Below are 21,183 nucleotides of genomic sequence, written 5' to 3'. Positions count from 1 at the left end.
CCTAATGTTTGGAACTATGCTGCACCTAATGCGGGGAACCATACTGCTCCTAATGTGGGGGAACTACAACCTAATGTGGGGAACTATACTGCACCTAATATGGGGGAACTATACTGCACCTAATGTGGGGGAACTATACTGCACCTAATGTGGGGGAACTATACTGCACCTAATGTGGGGGAACTATACTGCCAGCCTAATGTGGGCAAACTATATTGCCAACCTAATGGGGGGGACTTATACTGCCAGCCTAAGGTGGGCGAACTATACTGCCAACCTAATGAGGGGGGGGGGGGGGGAACTTATACTGCCAGCCTAATGTGGGGAACTATACTGCACCTAATGTGGGGGAACTATACTGCCAGCCTAATGTGGGCAAACTATATTGCCAACCTAATGGGGGGGACTTATACTGCCAGCCTAAGGTGGGCGAACTATACTGCCAACCTAATGAGGGGGGGGGGGGAACTTATACTGCCAGCCTAATGTGGGGAACTATACTGCACCTAATGTGGGGGAACTATACTGCAACTAATGTGGGGGAACTATACTGCACCTAATGTGGGGGAACTATACTGCACCTAATGTGGGGGAACAATACTGCACCTAATGTGGGGGAACTATACTGAACCTAATGTGGGGAAACTACAACCTAATGTGGACGAACTATACTGCCAACCTAATGAGGGGGGGGGGGGGACTTATACTGCCAGCCTAATGTGGGGAACCATACTGCACCTAATGTGGACGAACTACAACCTAATGTGGGGGAACTATACTGCACCTAATGTGGGGGAACTATACTGTACCTAATGTGGGGGAACTATACTGTACCTAATGTGGGGGAACTATAATGCACCTAATGTGGGGGAACTATACTGCACCTAATGTGGGGGAACTATACTGCACATAATGTGGGGAACTATACTGCACCTAATGTGGGGGAACTATACTGCAACTAATTTGGGGGAACTACAAACTATTGTGGGGAACTATACTGCACCTAATGTGCGGGAACTATACTACACCTAATGTGGGGGAACTATGCTGCACCTAATGTTGGAGGACTACAACCTAATGTGGGGAACTATACTGCACCTAATGTAGGGGAACTACAAACTATTGTGGGGAACTATACTGCACCTAATGTGGGAGAACTATACTGCACCTAATGTGCGGGAACTATACTGCACCTAATGTGGGGGAACTATGCTGCACCTAATGTGGGGAACTATACTGCACCTAATGTTGGAGAACTACAACCTAATGTGGGGAACTATACTGCACCTAATGTGGGGGAACCATACTGTACCTAATGTGGGGGAACTATACTGCACGTAATGTGGGGGAACCATACTGCCAGCCTAATGTGGGGGGACTTATACTGCCAGCCTAATGTGGGCGAACTATACTGCCAAACTAATGGGGGGGGGGGACTTATACTACCAGCCTAATGTGGGGGAACTATACTGCTTACCGAATGTGGGGGAACTGGGGAACTACAACCTAATGTGGGGGGACTACAACCTAATGAGGGGGGACTATAATGCCAGCCTAATGTGGGGGGACTTATACTGCCAGCCTAATGTGGGGGAACTATACTGCTTACCGAATGTGGGGGAACTACAACCTAATGTGGGGGATCTATACTGCCAACCTAATGTGGGGGAACTACAACCTAATGCGGGGAACTATACTGGCAGCCTAATGTGGGGGAACTGTTCCGCCAATCTAATGTGCGGGAAATATACTGCCAACCTAATGTGGAGGGACTACAACATAATGTGGGGGAACTATACTGCCAGCCTAATGTGGGGGAACTACAACCTAATGTGGGGGAACTACAGCCTAATGTGGTGGAACTATACTGACAACCTAATGTGGGGGAACTATACTGACAACCTAATGTCAGGGGATCTATACTGCTTCAGCAAACGGCAGGTGTCACTGGTTCACATTGAAGTTACACAGGGGAGTATTCCTATCTGCTTGGATCATCAAGAAATCGGTGATGGCTTTTCTTTGTTCGTATAGTCTGTCCAACATATGGAGGGTGGAATTCCAACGTGTGGCAACGTCACAAATAAGACTATGTTGTGGGATACCGTTCTAGCGCTGCAGCGCAAGGAAGGTGTGCTTTGCGGTGTACGAGTGGCTGAAGTACATGCACAGAACTATACTGCCAACCTAATGTGGGGGAACTGTACTGCCAACTTAATGTGGGGGAACTATACAAAAATATAAAATTGTACTATTCTGATCCCTGTAACTCTATTATTTTTTTGTATATGGGGATGTTTGAGTGTCATTTCATGCGCTGTGATTTGTAGTTTTTATCGTTAAAATTTTGGTTTTGATGGGACTTTTTTAATTGCTATTTAGCTATTTTTTTTATGGTATTTGAAGTGAGCAAAAATGGTTAGTGCACTATTACGACTTTTGGGGCCCCACTTTTGATTTTGCCCAGGGCCACACTAAGCCTAAAACCAGCCCTGGTCCTAGGATTGTGGCTATGCCTGCAGGCGTAGCCACAATCCTAGGACCTTTCTGCTCGCTGATATCCGCCAGTCTTTAGCCACTCATTCATTCAGGACACATCAGTTTATTCTGTTATTTACCCTGGATATGATCTCTATACATTGTGTCTGTACACCGCTGGCATAGCAGAATAATAAGCAGCATCACAAAATCCCCAGGCAGTCTCTATCTACAGGTCGGTGTATAAACCGGATTATCTATTCAGAATGTGGTGAATTAAATAATACATTGTTAAAAGTAATCATGGGGACATCAAACACAATGCATATCTCTCTATTCTCCCTACAAATCAGATGAGATTACACGACGAGGACAGAAATATCTAACAATGAAAGCTAATAGATACATAAAGAATCAAATATGGTTTTAAATTGACTAAAATAGCAATAAATAAGATGTATAGATCTATGTGAGAAATAAAATAAGTATAATTTATAAGTAGGCAGATACAAAAACAGGAACATAGAAAATTGTCAGCATAAAAAGACCACCTGGTCCATATAGGCTGCCCTATTTGCATATTCGTAATATTTGCGTTTTATTTTCGCATATGCGAACATTCGCATATGCGAAAATGAGCAAATACAAAATGTAGCATATGTGAAAATTCACGTATGTGAACATTAGCATATATAAGAAAATTAGCATATACAAAAAATAGCATATGCGAAAATTCGAATATGAGAAAATTCGCACGCCAGTCTCACACAGTAGTAGTAGAGCCTTCTTTACACCACACAAGCTGGAAGCAGAGAGGGGTGATCACTGTGATGTGTACTGTGAAAAAAACAAAAAATGAATATTCGTAATTGCGAATATATAGTGCTATATTCGGGAATAAAATTTGCATTGCGAATATTTGCGAGCAACACTAATCTTTATCCCAGGCAGTTTTTCATTCACTTACCAGCCAAATCTGCACAAAGTAAATCTCCATTTTAGGAGCCGATCACACGTCTTCTAACCACATGGTTTCGGACATGGTATCAGCATCAAAATGTATGTGATGCCACCTTGAAAATTTGCATTCTCACTGACTTAAAGGGGTACTCCGGTGGAAAACATTATATTTATTTTTATTTGTTTTTAATAAACTGGTGCCAAAAAGTTAAGCAGATTTGTAAATGACTTCTATTTAAAAATCGTACTCCTTCCAGTACTTATCAGCTGTTGTATGCTCCCTAGGAAGTTATTTTCTTTTTGAATTTCTTTTCCGTCTGACCACAGTGTCATAAAGAATATGTCCCTATCAGGAACTGTCCAGAGCAGGAGATGTTTGCTATGAGGATTTGCTCCTGCTCTGGGCAGTTCCTGACAAGGACAGAGATGACAGCAGAGAGCACTGTGGTCAGACTGGAAAGAACAACACAACTTCCTCTGGAGCATACAGCAGCTGATAAGTACTGGAAGGATTAGGATTTTTCAATAGAAGTAATTGACAAATCTGTCACCAGTTGATTTGAATTTTTTTCCACTGGAGTATCCCTTTAAGGCAAAGTTAATTTTAAAGTTACGGACAGGTTGAATAAGAAACCTAGAGGATTTGTCATGCTTTTTAAAATTAATGTCCAAAAATGATCCCTTTTGGAGGCAGATTCCTGCCGGTGTTTATATACACACAGAGGTATTAAAAGAAGAAATGTTTGTTTTCACTGCTGAGACTAATATGAGTTATAAGTGTTAACAGCTGGATAACCCCTTTAAAGCTTCTCTAGCTTGCAGATTTTAATGTGCAATCTACTAAGTTGTACGGAGATCTTTACAGGTAGTAAACTGTAGTGTAATGCAATATAAGAACTTTACTTTATTCACACTTTAGTGGCAATCTTATACACAGCACTCATAGAAGCATATCCAGGGGAAGTACTCCCTTACATTATAGACCGACTGTCACTAGTTCGACCAGAGGCCAAATACAGATCTATTGAAAGGCAGAATGGTCCATAGTAACATTTTCCATTTTTAAGAAATCCCTCTTGGGCTAGTAGGACTAAACAGTTTAGATTGTATCCTTCCGGAGGGAATGGAATTTAAATTAGGACTAGCAACTTTTTAGCAGATGACGTATAGTCTATATGTAGGATGTATGCCTGGCAATAGCAGTACCTAGACTCACTAAAATTAAAGGGCATCTGCACCAAAATACAACTTATCCCCTATCCACAGGATAGGGGTAAGTGTTTGATCTCTGGGGGTCTGACCGCTGGGACACACCGCCATCTCCTGCACGGGGCCACGGCTTTCCAATGCAGGAGGCGTGCCGGACGCAGCGTGACGTCACGGCCGACATGCCTCCTCCATGTAGTTCTATGGGAGAGGTGGAGAGGCAGCGTTCGTGCCTCCCCGCCTCTCCCATAGAGCTGTATGGGGAAGGGGCGTACCATCGACCTCAGAAAGGTCGACGCTACGCGCATTAGCCACTCACATAGAGCGGCAATGCAGGGCCCCCTTTGGGAGATTGCGGGTGATTCCAGCAGTCAGACTCTTCACGATCAGACTCTTAACCTTTATCCAGTGGATAGGGAATAAGTTATCTTTTGCTGCAGATGTCCTTTAAGTCTCCTCAAAAATGGCAAAGCTGAGAGACAAAACATGGGACTCTGGCAAATTCCAAGCCTCAACCAACTCACTGGAACAGGGTTAGGACCATCTCCTTTATTTAGGAGAGGAGAGCGGACTGAGGACTGGCTCCTTCAACTATTTGACCAGAATTAGCATGTGACCAAATCAATCATTCAGCTGTACATGAAGTACAGTGTAATGCTGCATGCTGTTAAAGTGCACCTGTCACTTGAAAATACCCTATAAAACTGGGCACACAGAGTAAAAAGTAAAACCTGTCTACATGTGCAATGCAGCCATACCTTTAGCTGCTCTTTCGGTGGCTTTATCTTGCTAAAATTCCCCTTTTCCCATAGTCCTGAATAGTTGCCTATATCAGTGTTTCCCCTGCTGTGAGATTGACACCCAGGTCCTCCACACATGCAGCAGGTATAAGAAAGAATTGCCCATTCTCCTCTTCTTTCTTCTGACACCAGTGGCAGGCGGAGAAGTCTAGTTACTAGAGGCAAACATTGAGCGAGAGTTCTGCCTGTATTACCAGACACATAAAGAATCTGCAGACATTAGGAGTGAACGCCCGCTGACGGATCAAGAGATCGAAGACATATCTTGTGCACACATGCCATGCATGCGGACCTGTGTGGGAGCACAGATGTGGCAGAGAGAGACATGTGACCCCAAGGCATTGCATACCGTGAACATGATTGTCTGACTGGGGAAAAAATGAATTTTTGCTCCACAGTGCTCTCTGCTGACACCTCTGTCCATGTCAGGAACCGTCCAGAGTAGGAGCAAATCCCTATAGAAAACCTATCCTGCTCTGGACAGTTCCTGACACAGACAGAGGTGTCAGCAGAGAGCAAATTACAAATTTACAAAGATGTACAAATCTGTTTAACTTTCTGGCACCAGTTGATTTAAAAAAATATGTTTTCCACCGGAGTACCCCTTTAAACTCAGTATATGCTTAGACTTGTAGTGCAAAACAAAATGTATTTTGCATGTTCATGCAATACTGGGAAAAACATCTGGTGCATCCAGCAAACCTATTATACCTCAGCCACCAATTTTATGATGGGTAGCAGATGAAGCTGCTGTACTGGTCCACTGTATATACATATAGTATTTAAAGGGTAGCTCCCACCATACTATTTTTTTTTCCGGCCCTGCCTATTGCCAATCTATCCCTAACCCCCTCCCTGCTTTTAATTTTTATTTTTACTATATTAAAAATACGGTAACTTTTTTTCTGCCTGGTAGCGTGCTCACTACCATACAGACTACCCCAGCAGGCACCACGTCACTGATGCCTGCTGGGGGGGATTTCCGCCCTTAGTTTATCTACACAGGGTGCCTCCAGCTGTTTCACCACTACAACTCCCAGCTTGCCCTGACATCTATTGGCTGTCAGGGCATGCTGGGAGTTGTAGTAGTGAAAAAGCTGGAGGCACCCTGTGTAGATAAACTATAAGTTAGTGCCATGCGGCGCTACGGCGCTAGCCCGTTCCCTCGTCAAACCCCCTCCCCGCCATACCCCGTTCCCTCCATCACAAACCACCCCCGCCTGCCCCCCCGCCCGCATAATCCCCGTTCCCGCCATCACAAACCCCCCGCCCGCATACCCCGTTCCCTCTATTATACTTACCGGCAGCGGGCGTGCAGGGACAGCGGCGGCGGCGATGTGCGGGAGGAGTGGCCTCCCAGCCAGTGGCCGGGGAGCCAATGCGCTCACTCCCGCCTGTCTGATTGACAGGCAGGGAGCGAGAGCAGCCTAAATGAAAAAGGACTGATTGCCAGGCCAAAATCAGTCCTTTTTCAGGCGTGACGTCACGCCAGGCTGCAGCCAGCCACTAGGAGGGAGACCCCTAGTGGCCGGTTTTCAAATGTAAATTACACCCTTATAATAAAAAAAAAAAAATAATGAAACTATATTAGAGATATGTTGTAGTACATATGTACTACAACATATAAAAAAAAAAAAGTTGGTGACAGTGCCCATTTAATAATTAATTGATTTAATAATTTATAATATGGTAACATTAATGATACATGATCCTTAGGCTCTGCTCACAGAAAGATTTGGTGGGGATTTGCCCCATTTGAAAGAGTCAAATTCTTTGCAGAACTGGCAGTCTTACCTTAATTCTCTAGTGTTTGTTATCTCAGATTAGCTTTTTACTTATTATGTTCTCATTCACTATATAGTTTATTGCTCTAATTAATCGGTTTGTATCACTAATTACACAAACATTTTTATTATACCTCAGAGACAATAAATACTGTAAATGCTCACTTGGTAACAATTACAGAATGAAGTTAAATGTCATTTACAGTATGGAAATGCAGCATTGCACATTTTATGGTTTTATGTCTATTTTCTAAAATGAAAGAAGAACATATGGTGAAAGCGATTATACCCGTAAACAGATAATTCTGCCTCATGGTATATTTTATATTAAAGCCAATGGAAAATTCTGTACAAAAAGGAAAGGGATGCAGGAGGAAGGTTAAACTCAAAGTAGACATGACAACTCTGTGGCCATTTTCAGTAAACAGTTTTAAAATGTACCTGTCATAAGCAAAAACTTTTTATATAACGTAGATAATACATTATATGTATAATTGTAATATACATTGGTTAAAAATGTGTATATTTTGTCCCTGCAGCTATTGTCCGTGTGTCTCTGTGAGGAGACCAAATACGGGAAATAGGAGTGGACAAGCAGGGCTCTGTGCACCGAGGACAAGCAGGGCTCTGTACACTGAGGACAAGCAGGGCTCTGTACACTGAGGACAAGCAGGGCTCTGCACACTGAGGACAAGCAGGGCTCTGTACACTGAGGACAAGCAGGGCTCTGTACACTGAGGACAAGCAGGGCTCTGTACCGTGAGGACAAGCAGGGCTCTGCAAACTAAGGACAAGCAGGGCTCTGTACACTGAGGACAAGCAGGGCTCTGTACACTGAGGACAAGCAGGGCTCTCTCTATACACTGAGGAAAAGCAGGGCTCTGTACACTGAGGACAAGCAGGGCTCTATACACTGAGGACAAGCAGGGCTCTGTGCAGGCTCCTGGCTTGTCAATCCTCCGACAGTGCGAGCTGAAAACATGTCTCGGAGCCTCATTGCACAGAGCACTGCTTGTCCTCAGTGAACAGAGCCTATGTCCTCTGCACAGAGTCCTGCTTGTCCTCAGTGTACAGAGCCCAGCTTGTCCTCAGTGTGCAGAGCCCTTCTTGTCCTCAATGTACAGAGCTCTGCTTGTCCCCAGTGTACAGAGCCCTGCTTGTCCTCAGTACACAGAGCTCTGCTTGTTCTCACTGCACAGAGCCTTGCTTGTCCTCAGTGTACAGAGCCCTGCTTGTCCTCAGTGTACAGAGCCCTGCTTGTCCTCAGTGTATAGAGAGAGCCCTGCTTGTCCTCAGTGTACTGAGCCATGCTTGTCCTCAGTGTACAGAGCCCTGCTTGTCCTCAGTGTACAGAAAGAGCCCTGCTTTTCCTCAGTGTACAGAGCCCTGCTTATCCTTAGTGTACAGAGCCCTGCTTGTCCTCAGTGCACAGAGCCCTGCTTGTCCTCAGTGTACAGAGCCCTGCTTGTCCTCAGTGTACAGAGCCCTGCTTGTCCTCAGTGTACAGATCCCTGCTTGTCCTCAGTGTCTTCTGCTCTGTGTACAGAGCCCTGCTTGTCCTCAGTGTACAGGGCCCTTCTTGTCCTCAATGTACAGAGCCCTGCTTGTCCCCAGTGTACAGAGCCCTGCTTGTCCTCAGTACACAGAGCTCTGCTTGTTCTCACTGCACAGAGCCCTGCTTGTCCTCAGTGTACAGAGCCCTGCTTGTCCTCAGTGTACAGAGCCCTGCTTGTCCTCAGTGTACAGAACCCTGATTGTCCTCAGTGTATAGAGAGAGCCCTGCTTGTCCTCAGTGTACAGAGCCATGCTTGTCCTCAGTGTACAGAGCCCTGCTTGTCCTCAGTGTACAGAAAGAGCCCTGCTTTTCCTCAGTGTACAGAGCCCTGCTTGTCCTCAGTGCACAGAGCCCTGCTTGTCCTCAGTGTACAGAGCCCTGCTTGTCCTCAGTGTCTTCTGCTCTGTGTACAGAGCCCTGCTTGTCCTCGGTGTACAGAGCCCTTCTTGTCCTCAATATACAGAGCCCTGCTTGTCCCCAGTGTACAGAGACCTGCTTGTCCTCAGTACACAGAGCTCTGCTTGTTCTCACTGCACAGAGCCCTGCTTGTCCTCAGTGTACAGAACCCTGCTTGTCCTCAGTGTACAGAGACCTGCTTGTCCTCAGTGTATAGAGAGAGCCCTGCTTGTCCTCAGTGTACAGAGCCATGCTTGTCCTCAGTGTACAGAGCCCTGCTTGTCCTCAGTGTACAGAGCCCTGCTTTTCCTCAGTGTACAGAGCCCTGCTTGTCCTCAGTGCACAGAGCCCTGCTTGTCCTCAGTGTACAGAGCCCTGCTTGTCCTCAGTGTCTTCTGCTCTGTGTACAGAGCCCTGCTTGTCCTCGGTGTACAGAGCCCTTCTTGTCCTCAATATACAGAGCCCTGCTTGTCCCCAGTGTACAGAGACCTGCTTGTCCTCAGTACACAGAGCTCTGCTTATTCTCACTGCACAGAGCCCTGCTTGTCCTCAGTGTACAGAGCCCTGCTTGTCCTCAGTGTACAGAGCCCTGCTTGTCCTCAGTGTACAGAGCCCTGCTTGTCCACAGTGTATAGAGAGAGCCCTGCTTGTCCTCAGTGTACATAGCCATGCTTGTCCTCAGTGTACAGAGCCCTGCTTGTCCTCGGTGTACAGAAAGAGCCCTGCTTTTCCTCAGTGTACAGAGCCCTGCTTGTCCTCAGTGTACAGAGCCATTCTTGTCCTCAGTGCACAGAGCCCTGCTTGTCCTCTGTGTACAGAGCCCTGCTTTTCCTCAGTGTACAGAAAGAGCCCTGCTTTTCCTCAGTGTACAGAGCCCTGCTTATCCTTAGTGTACAGAGCCCTGCTTGTCCTCAGTGCACAGAGCCCTGCTTGTCCTCAGTGTACAGAGCCCTGCTTGTCCTCAGTGTACAGAGCCCTGCTTGTCCTCAGTGCACAGAGCCCTGCTTTTCCTCAGTGTACAGAGCCCTGCTTGTCCTCAGTGCACAGAGCCCTGCTTGTCCTCAGTGACTTCTGCTCTGTATACAGAGCCCTGCTTGTCCTCAGTGTATAGAGAGAGCCCTGCTTGTCCTCAGTGTACAGAGCCATGCTTGTCCTCAGTGTACAGAGCCCTGCTTGTCCTCAGTGTACAGAAAGAGCCCTGCTTTTCCTCAGTGTACAGAGCCCTGCTTGTCCTCAGTGTACAGAGCCCTTCTTGTCCTCAGTGCACAGAGCCCTGCTTGTCCTCAGTGTACAGAGCCCTGCTTGTCCTCAGTGTACAGAGCCCTGCTTGTCCTCAGTGTACAGAGCCCTGCTTGTCCTCAGTGCACAGAGCCCTGCTTTTCCTCAGTGTACAGAGCCCTGCTTGTCCTCAGTGCACAGAGCCCTGCTTGTCCTCAGTGACTTCTGCTCTGTATACAGAGCCCTGCTTGTCCTCAGTGTACAGAGTCCTGCTTGTCCTCAGTGTATAGAGAGAGCCCTGCTTGTCCTCAGTGTACAGAGCCATGCTTGTCCTCAGTGTACAGAGCCCTGCTTGTCCTCAGTGTACAGAAAGATCCCTGCTTTTCCTCAGTGTACAGAGCCCTGCTTGTCCTCAGTGTACAGAGCCCTTCTTGTCCTCAGTGCACAGAGCCCTGCTTGTCCTCGGTGTACAGAGCCCTGCTTGTCCTCAGTGTACAGAGCTCTGCTTGTCCTCAGTGTACAGATCCCTGCTTGTCCTCAGTGTACAGAGTCCTGCTTGTCCTCAGTGAACAGAGTCCTGCTTGTCCTCAGTGTACAGAGCCCTGCTTGTCCTCAGCGCACAGAGCTGTTTGTCCGCCCACACTTTGTCTCTTTACAGAGAAACACGGACAATAGCTGTAGGGACAAAAATATACATATTTTTTAACCAATGGGTGTTACAAATATACATATAATGTTGCTAGTGACAGATACATGTTTGATACTGTTAGTTCAGGTCATCGGACCCATTGTCAGACTAGGAGTTTCAGGCTTATAACAGACCTGTCAGCAGCTAAAAAGTGGTAAAAATAATAGATAAACCCAAGGATAGATAGGTCTTCTGACCAAAATTCAAGGCATACCTTTCCATATGAGCCTTTTTGTTAATATGTACATGAGCCTCAAGTGTTCAGGGCCTTCCCAGCATTGCAAAACCCACATTTAGCCAGTCTATCTCCTCTTATTTACCTCATCTGTGCCCACTGTCAATCAAAAGAGAGGTAGGTGTATGCAAGTGGGCATGAAAGAGAAGATTGTCTATCCCTTGGCCCTTTCCCTGCTGGGGACCACAAAAAAATGGTTCTCTGACACCAGCTGATGTCAATTTGTATTGTGCGCTATGCCAGTAGTGTATTGTGCCATGCAAACAACACAGCATGCTTCCACTAGTGTTGGTGGCCTCCACGACTCTAGTTATGCTCTCCCATGAGTCTATTTTAGGATTATTGGTTCTTTATATGGCGGCACTATTTTACGCTTGTATTTTCACTTAGAGACGACAAAAATAACATTTTATACGGTCTATGAGTTTTATATGTTAATTAGCTTGGTAGTAATTGAATTAGCTTGTCTTGCATATGGAGAGCATTAGGGCTGCCATTAGTCATCAGAAAGAATTGCAATGTAGAAGGAGAATTTACAGAAGAAATTCAAGAAAATTATTTCAGAGACGGGAATGAAGGTCAGACACCCTGCGAGATGTTCAGGAGAGATAGGTTTGGTTACACTGCACTGGTCAGACAGTATGTATAAAGAAATCAGTCTAAAATATGCTTGGTATTAGAACAAAATAACATTTTCTATGATCCACATTCTATATTTTTTGTGTTTTCTGCCAAATTTAAGTTATACATTGATTCTTTTTTGAACTACGAATCATAACAACGTACAGTAACCTGCCATAATGACATCCATGGACATGATCTGCAAAACGAGATATGTGATCAGGCGCTGACAATTATGGGGTTATTATCTATTGTTTTACTTTTACAACAGTTTTTATGATGTTTTTTCTAGATGATGTCTAATATGGAATAAGTTGCGTATAGGTGAACCTGTCACCAGGATCATGCAGCCCACCCCACAGGCATCATGACAGAGGGAAGTGCTTCCTTATTGCTAGTACTGTTGGGCGCGAATATTCACATTTCAAATTTTTATGGCGAATATCTTAAATTCGCGAATTTGCAAATATATTTGCTATATATTCAAAATTGTGATTATTAGCTTTTGTTCGCATATGCGCATATTCCTTCTTTTCACTCGTGGGCCAATTAGAATGATGCAAATACACTTGTCATCAACAACATCCCTAGCAACCAATAGTAGAGTTGCTCACCCCCTCACTGTTTTCTTCCTAGAATGCCCGAATATGCAAATATTCACATATGCGAATATTCACATATGCAAATATGCGAATATAACAAATACACAAAATTGGAGAATATAAGACGAATGTTTGTCTATATATTTGTGAAATATTGCGAATTTGAATATAGACATTGCCGCTCTTTGCTAATTACTAGTGGGGAAAAAAATAAAAAAAAAGAGGACTAAAATTACTCAAAAAAATCATAGAAAAAAAGCCATACTTTACTGGTTACTGGTACAAAGGTAAGTTAAACACCTATTTCCAATACAAGAATATGGATGCACTACTGTGGTAGATGTAAACAATACATTGGCTATCCCTCAACACTGATGTTAAAATTGAGACATTCGCCAGTGTATCCTTATATGAAGGACACACCAGAGCCCGCACACCAACGCCAAGGTTTCTCATTTTGGTGCGAGACCTAACGCTAGTCCTACCTGTGCTTGATAAACAGAACAGGGGCAAGTGGGCAATTACGGCAGCATTCGGCTGGCTCACAACCTCCTTCCAGATACCCTCCAGTGTTACTACGCACACATGCAATGGGAGGAGGGAGGCAAGCTGCAAGCCCCACCTGAGTTGGCTTTTAAGGGTGCCTGGCCTCACAGGTGCTTCCTTAATGCTGCCTGGTAGATATTCAAGGCGCATTAATGTTGGAGTTTACACACCTCCAAATTTAAAATTTAAACAAACAACAGAAAACGTGGTTTCAAATGGCTGGAAGTGCTCAACCCCAAATGCGGTTGTGCATTTATACTGGGGGAGCAGATCCTGCCCTTGTAGTCCGTTGCTAGGGGCGATCCCCAGCATAAAAATGCATACAATGGAGGATGCCTGCAGCGGACTACAAGTGCCACAATAGAATCCTACACCAGTTAAACGGTGTGGATATGTAACAATTAGAATACAATACAAGAATATGGATGCACTACTGTGGTAGATGTAAACAATACATTGGCTATCCCTCAACACTGATGTTAAAATTGAGACATTCGCCAGTGTATCCTTATATGAAGGACACACCAGAGCCCGCACACCAACGCCAAGGTTTCTCATTTTGGTGCGAGACCTAACGCTAGTCCTACCTGTGCTTGATAAACAGAACAGGGGCCAGTGGGCAATTACGGCAGCATTCGGCTGGCTCACAACCTCCTTCCAGATACCCTCCAGTGTTACTACGCACACATGCAATGGGAAAACCACGTTTTCTGTTGTTTGTTTAAATTTTAAATTTGGAGGTGTGTAAACTCCAACATTAATGCGCCTTGAATATCTACCAGGCAGCATTAAGGAAGCACCTGTGAGGCCAGGCACCCTTAAAAGCCAACTCAGGTGGGGCTTGCAGCTTGCCTCCCTCCTCCCATTGCATGTGTGCGTAGTAACACTGGAGGGTATCTGGAAGGAGGTTGTGAGCCAGCCGAATGCTGCCGTAATTGCCCACTGGCCCCTGTTCTGTTTATCAAGCACAGGTAGGACTAGCGTTAGGTCTCGCACCAAAATGAGAAACCTTGGCGTTGGTGTGCGGGCTCTGGTGTGTCCTTCATATAAGGATACACTGGCGAATGTCTCAATTTTAACATCAGTGTTGAGGGATAGCCAATGTATTGTTTACATCTACCACAGTAGTGCATCCATATTCTTGTATTGTATTCTAATTGTTACATATCCACACCGTTTAACTGGTGTAGGATTCTATTGTGGCACTTGTAGTCCGCTGCAGGCATCCTCCATTGTATGCATTTTTATGCTGGGGATCGCCCCTAGCAACGGACTACAAGGGCAGGATCTGCTCCCCCAGTATAAATGCACAACCGCATTTGGGGTTGAGCACTTCCAGCCATTTGAAACCACGTTTTCTGTTGTTTGTTTAAATTTTAAATTTGGAGGTGTGTAAACTCCAACATTAATGCGCCTTGAATATCTACCAGGCAGCATTAAGGAAGCACCTGTGAGGCCAGGCACCCTTAAAAGCCAACTCAGGTGGGGCTTGCAGCTTGCCTCCCTCCTCCCATTGCATGTGTGCGTAGTAACACTGGAGGGTATCAGCCTCAGGTTGAAGGGATCTGATTCCCAATCTGTAGACGGAAAGTATTTGAAGGGAATCTGTGTTGGGGCTGTTGGTCTGGTGACCGCAGCAGCCCATTCTCCATGCAGGCCCTGGACGGGGGTATACTACACTATCTCACACACCTCCAGAGAGTAGAACTTTTTAGGAAGATATGGCCTCTGTACTGCTGTTTACGAGGATGGTTTGCCCTGTATGGCAATCTAAGAGTGTCCCACAACCTCTGACCTTGTCGAACTTGGCCACAGTTGCTCTTCGTCGTTCGAAAGGCTCCTCCCCTTCTCGGGGATGATCCCACTTGCGGACGAATAGTGCTTCCATCTCTTTAGTGTTCTCCTGATAACGAATTCTCTCCTCAGGAAGCAAATGCACATGCTTAGGGGCGTACAGTTCTCTGTGTCAGGCCTTTAATTTGTCCATCAACTCAGCCAGCTCGGCTTCCTGATGGGCCCTTTTTTCTTTGTGCAGTTGGGATTGGTGGGAGTGGCTTCTCAGGTATAGGTTGTAGAACCGCGTACATATATTCAATAAGTCCCAACTCGTCCCCAAAGATCCACTGGGGCAAATCTGGTGAGCGCGGTCATGCACTCGGCAAGCTGGACAGGGGTATTTCAGGCTCAGGGCTGGAGGAGGAAGAAAAGGCCGCCTCTGGTGGGGTACTCACTGCAGACCACGAGCCCCAAGTCCTGTGGTGAGGGGACAATCTCACCTGCGATGCTACTCCAGGTGTCCCAGCGCAGTCTCCTGGAGGTGTATCCGGCCAGTCATCATCATCATCATCGGGCAGTGGGGGAAGATTGCAGGCCCCCTCTTCGTCCAATGACAACCGCTGCAGACGGTCGGCAATATCCTGTAACAGTTGGTCTGCGACCACCACAACTTTCCGTTGCTCCGGCACCATTTTGATGTTCTCACCACGTGAAACGCTGCTCTCCTCCATGTCTGTACTCTCCGGCTCCTTGTGCAGACTGAAGAGGTCGCTGTGCAGGGCCTCTTTTATATTGGGCTTCCCCAAATGGCTGCCGGCAGGAAGAACATCATCGGTTCAGCCCCGACTTCCGGTCCTCCCAGAAACGACTCCTCTGTCTCCAAGTTCCCTTTCGGCTGCGATACAGCAACTTGGCAGCCACGCCCAGGGGCGGGACGTGGCGCAGCGCAGGACTTTTTTGCGCGCTTCTCCGGCAGCAGGTTAACTCTTCCTGTGCTGACTGGACCAGAGGATCGTAGCATGTATTCATTTTGCAGTTTGTACATTCTTGCTGCAAATAAATCTTCGTCTCCCTCCTTACTTTTTGCGTGGCCCCCTTGTATTGCGCACCATGCGCGCCGTTCTTGTACACAATAATGCGGTTTACAGCAAATGAATAAAGTCCGTTATCTTGGGGGGAGTACAATTTCACTAGTGGCAACAGCAGCAGGCACACACCTGAATCCTGTTTGTGACGCCAAAAAGGCTTTGTGGTGTGCCTCGGCGGTATGTAAGGTAGTTGGGGTGTTGCTGTTCTGGATAATAAAGGGCGCTGTTAACCCTTGTCACTCGTGACGCCAGGGTGAGGGTTAAATATTGTAATGGTGCTGGGCCTAAATGGATTGTCCACAACCACTGTTTAACTGAAAACTTGCAGGAACTTTTACTGAAGACTTTCGGTAGCAGGCAATATCAATAACAGTCCAGATAACAGAGTTTATTTGTAGTTGAGCAGCGATTGACAGTTGGTTGGCATCATATAAGCTCAGTTTAGCTTTAGGAAGATTCTGTTGCATAGATCAGCTGAATTTAGGGGTGCGTTTAGGTCCAGTGATCTTGCGGAGTGTAGTGGGGAATTATAGATATATAAGCGCTGTGGTATAGGCCGAGGCCGCAAGGCTTTGGCCTAGTAACTGTACTTGTAAGTTGCGGAGGTCCTACCTCATTCAGTGACAGCAACCCAAGAGAGCGAATAATGGCCACAGCTCCCTTATATGGGCAGGGGCTTATATTGGATTGGTCCATAACAACTGTCACTCACCATTACACGGCATTATGGGTGAACACGTGCCTTAAGAACCACCCAAGGTCCTTCAACATACCATAGAGTCCTGAGCAATGCCAAACAAGTGAGTAATGAAATATACATATTTACAATGACAATATTTATAAATATTAACTTACTATGAGGTGACTAGGGGCTAACTAGGGAAGCGGACCCCCACAGTCCTAGGGACTCTGACTTTGGGGACCCCCTCCCCCCACAAAGGCACAGTATGAAATACGGTGCAGGGACACCACATATCTAAAACTTTTTTTTGGCTTGAATCGCAACGTGAAGTGGAGCACACATAGTAGAGGGGACTTCTGCAATGGCCGCTGTTTGTCTTCTTGCTGCCTATTGTGTCAGGACTGGTTTGCAGACCACCTATGTGGCTATATTTAAAACTACCTGGCTAGCAACCTGGCTACCTACCTAGATGCATATCTACCTACATGGCTACTTACCTACCTAACTGGTTACCTATCTACATAACAAGCTACCTGGCTATTTACCTAACTAACTGACTATCTACCTGAGTAGCAACCAAGCTACCTACCTAGATACCTACCTAACTGGTTATTTACCTAGCTACCTACCTACTTGGTTATCTACCTAGTAGTGTTGCTCGTGAATATTCGCAATGCAAATTTTATTCGCGAATATCGCATATTCGCGAATACGCGAATATTCGCAAATATAGCACTATATATTCGTAATTACGAATATTCGTTTTTTTTTTCACAGTACACATCACAGTGATCATCCCTCTCTGCTTCCAGCTTGTGTGGTGTAAAGAAGGCTCTAATACTACTGTGTGAGATGCATATGCTAATTTTTGCATATGCAAATTTTCTTTTATGTTAATTTTCGCATATGCACATTTTTTTTGCATATGCGAAAATAAACGCGAATATTACGAATATGCGAATTTAGTGAATATATGACAAATAATTGTCCATATATTCGCAAAATATCGCGAATTCGAATATGGCCTATGCTGCTCAACACTACTACCTAGCTACCATCTACTAATCCACCTAGCTACCAACTAACATAGCTAGCTAAAAACCTACATACCTTATACACACTGATTTGAATAGGGACCTTCCATACGATAAAATATACCTTTTATTAAGTTCCAATAAAATATCGACTTACACTACAAAATATACAGGCCACCACTGGTAACCTATGGATTAGTATACGTTTATCATATTGCACTTGAGTATACGTAGTCTTTCAAGATAAACTCCATATAAAGTGCATAAACAGTGTATAAAAACAAACAATACATATACACAAAGAATTCCAACAGGAGGTGTGGTCTAGGTTTATCTTCTATTCTGTTCCCAATATCGGTCAAAGCTGAGTTTCTTTGTTACATGACATAAATTCCTTTATGTATCAATATGTTAGTACGGTTGAAAAAAGATATACGTCCATCAAGTTCAACCAGTGAATTGAAGGGTAGGGGTGTGGCGCGATATTGGGGAAGGGATGGGATTTTATATTTCTTCATAAGCATTAATGTTATTTTGTTACAGGAATGTATCTAATCCTGTTTTAAAGCTGTTAATTTTTCCTGCTGTGACCAGTTCCTGAGGTAGACTGTTCCATAAGTTCACAGTTCTCATGGTAAAGAAGGCGTGTCACCCCTTTAGACGGAGGGAGTGCCCCCTCATCCTTTGGGGGGTTTAACCTGGAACAGTTTTTCTCCATATTTTTTGTATGGGCCATTAATATACTTATATACATTCATCATATCCCCCTTTAGACGTCTCTTCTCAAGACTAAACAATTGTAACTCCTTTAATCGCTCCTCATAGCTAAGATGTTCCATACCCCATATTAGTTTAGTCGCACGTCTCTGCACCCTTTCCAGCTCCGCAGTGTCCCTTTTATGTACTGGTGCCCAAAACTGAACAGCATATTCCAGGTGAGGCCGTACCAATGCCCTATAAAGGGGGAGCACTATGTCCCTGTCCCTCGAGTCCATGCCTCTTTTGATACATGACAATATCCTGCCGGCCTTGGAAGCAGCAGCCTGACATTGCATGCTATTCTGTAGTCTGTGATCTACAAGTACACCCAGATCCTTCTCTACCAGTGACTCTGACAGTTTAATCCCCCCTAAGACATACGACGCATGCAGGTTATTAGTACCCAGATGCATAACTTTACATTTATCCACATTGAACCTCATTTGCCAAGTGGATGCCCAGACACTTAGTCTATCCAAGTCATCTTGTAACTTATGCACATCCTCTATAGACTGTACCGTGCTACAAAGCTTGGTGTCATCTGCAAAGATAGAAACAGAGCTGTTAATACCATCCTCTATATCATTGATAAATAAATTAAACAACAGCGGGCCCAGTACTGAACCTTGGGGTACACCACTAATAACCGGGTCACATGCCTCTGGTCATATGTAAGGGTGCGTTCACATGGCCGTCTGTCCCCGTCTTTTTATCTTCATTTTGGTTCCGTTCTTGCAGGCTGTAAACGGATATAAAACGGTTTAAAAAAAAAATCCCATTCATGTCAATGGGATTCTTTTACAATCCGTTTACATCTGTTTGCACCTGTCTGCACTCATTTACGTTTTTTTTTTAGGGCAGAAAAACGGCACATGCAGTATTTTTTCTTCCGTCGAAAAAATGGATACAGTAAATTTAACATTAAAGTCTATGGAAAACGGATGAGCCTTTAATGTCTTCCGTTTGCATCTGTTTTTTCAATCAATTTTTTGATCCATTTTTACTTCTGAGCATGCTCAGAACAAAAAAATGTTTTTCTTGCTTTATTAACTGAACAATAACAGATCCAAACAAATAACATCCGTTTGCAGCCATTATTGTCTGTTTTTAAAAAAAAAAATTTAGTCCATTTTTATTTTTGACAGGAGAAGAACGGGACGGGTCTAGACGACTGTGTGAACGCAGCCTAACTCTGTTTATTTACTGTATATGACTACATTCATTCTAGGGATGGTAACTAGCATTCACGTGTAGCAGTTAATTCTCAATGCCACTGTTCACACATATGTAGGTTTTTTTAGTCCGTGGATATTCTATTGCAAACAAACAAGTACACTCTTCTTAGTCACTGTGGTTGGTCCGATATTCCAGTATTTATATTGTTCTTTTATGGTAACTAACATGGTGACTGCTAACAGATCGGACTAACCATAGTGACTAAGGAGAGTGTAATTGTTTGTTTGCAATAGAATATCCACCAACTAAAAAGCATACAAATGTGTGAAGTGTGTGAAGAGTTACATGTGAACAGTGGCATGAATGAGAACATATTGATACATAAAGGAATTTACGTAACATGTAACAAACTCAACTTTGACTAAGAACAAAAGATAAACCTGGACCATATCTTCTGTTGAAATTCTTTGTGTATATATTTTGTGTGTTTTTATACACAGTTTTTGCACTTTATATAGAGTTTATCCTAAGAGTCTACATATACTCAAGTACAATATGATAAATGTATGCTAATCCATAGGTGACCGGTGGCGGCCTGTCTATTTTGTAGTGTAAGTTGATATTTTATTGGAACATAATAAAAGGTATATTTTAGTGTATAGACGGTCCCTATTCAAATCAGTGTCTATATTATTAATGTACTGAGAGACCCACCATTTTAACCTGATAAGTGTAAATACCTGCCTACCAAGCTACCTACCTGGTTACCTACTTCCCTGGCTATCTAACTATCTGGCTACCTATGTAGCAAGCTAGCTATCTGCCTACCTAGCTGCTCACATACTTGGCTTCCTAGCTAGCTGTCTACCTACCTAGCTATCTATCTACCTAGCAACCTAACTACCTGGCTACCTAGCTAGCTACTGTCAGGATCTGGGCTGATAGCAGGTAGCGGAGGCTGGTGGTGGATCCGCTGTGCCAGAGAGGTGATGACGTGGGCTGTACCAGGAGATCTGAGTCTAAGGAGTTACTGGTTTTCACCAGAGCCCGCCGCAAAGCGGGATGGACTTGCTGCGGCAAGTAATCCCCAGGTCGTTCCACCCAGTAGCGACTCAACCTCTCTGGCTGCTGAGATAAGGCAAGGTACAAGAGGATCAGGCAAAGGCGTAGTCAGACGTAGCAAATGGTCAGGGCAGGCGGCTCAGGTTCACAGGCGGAAGTCAGTAGCAACGGGAACGGCAACAGGCAGGGTAACACAGGAACAAGGAATGCTTGGCAAAGGCAACAAAGATCCGGAAGGGGGCTGTGGGAGGAGACAGTACTTATAGGCAGTGCACAGGTGAGCCCTAATTAAGTCCAAACAGCACTCCCTCTCACAAAGCTTAACTCTTAATGAACCACTTTGGACCAGGCACCAATCACCTGTGCACTGGTCCTTTAGATCTAAGAGTTCCGGTGCACGCGTGCCCTAGAGAGTGCGGATGCACACGCTGTGACGCAGGAACGCTGCATGGACACACACGCTATGAGCGCTCCGAGGCCAGCAGGGGGCCCGGGGCGCTCAGCGTAACAGCTACCC

This window comes from Hyla sarda, chromosome 3 (assembly GCF_029499605.1).
Source record: "Hyla sarda isolate aHylSar1 chromosome 3, aHylSar1.hap1, whole genome shotgun sequence".
NCBI classification, from domain to species: domain Eukaryota; kingdom Metazoa; phylum Chordata; class Amphibia; order Anura; family Hylidae; genus Hyla; species Hyla sarda.
This window is presented reverse-complemented; position numbering follows the sequence as displayed.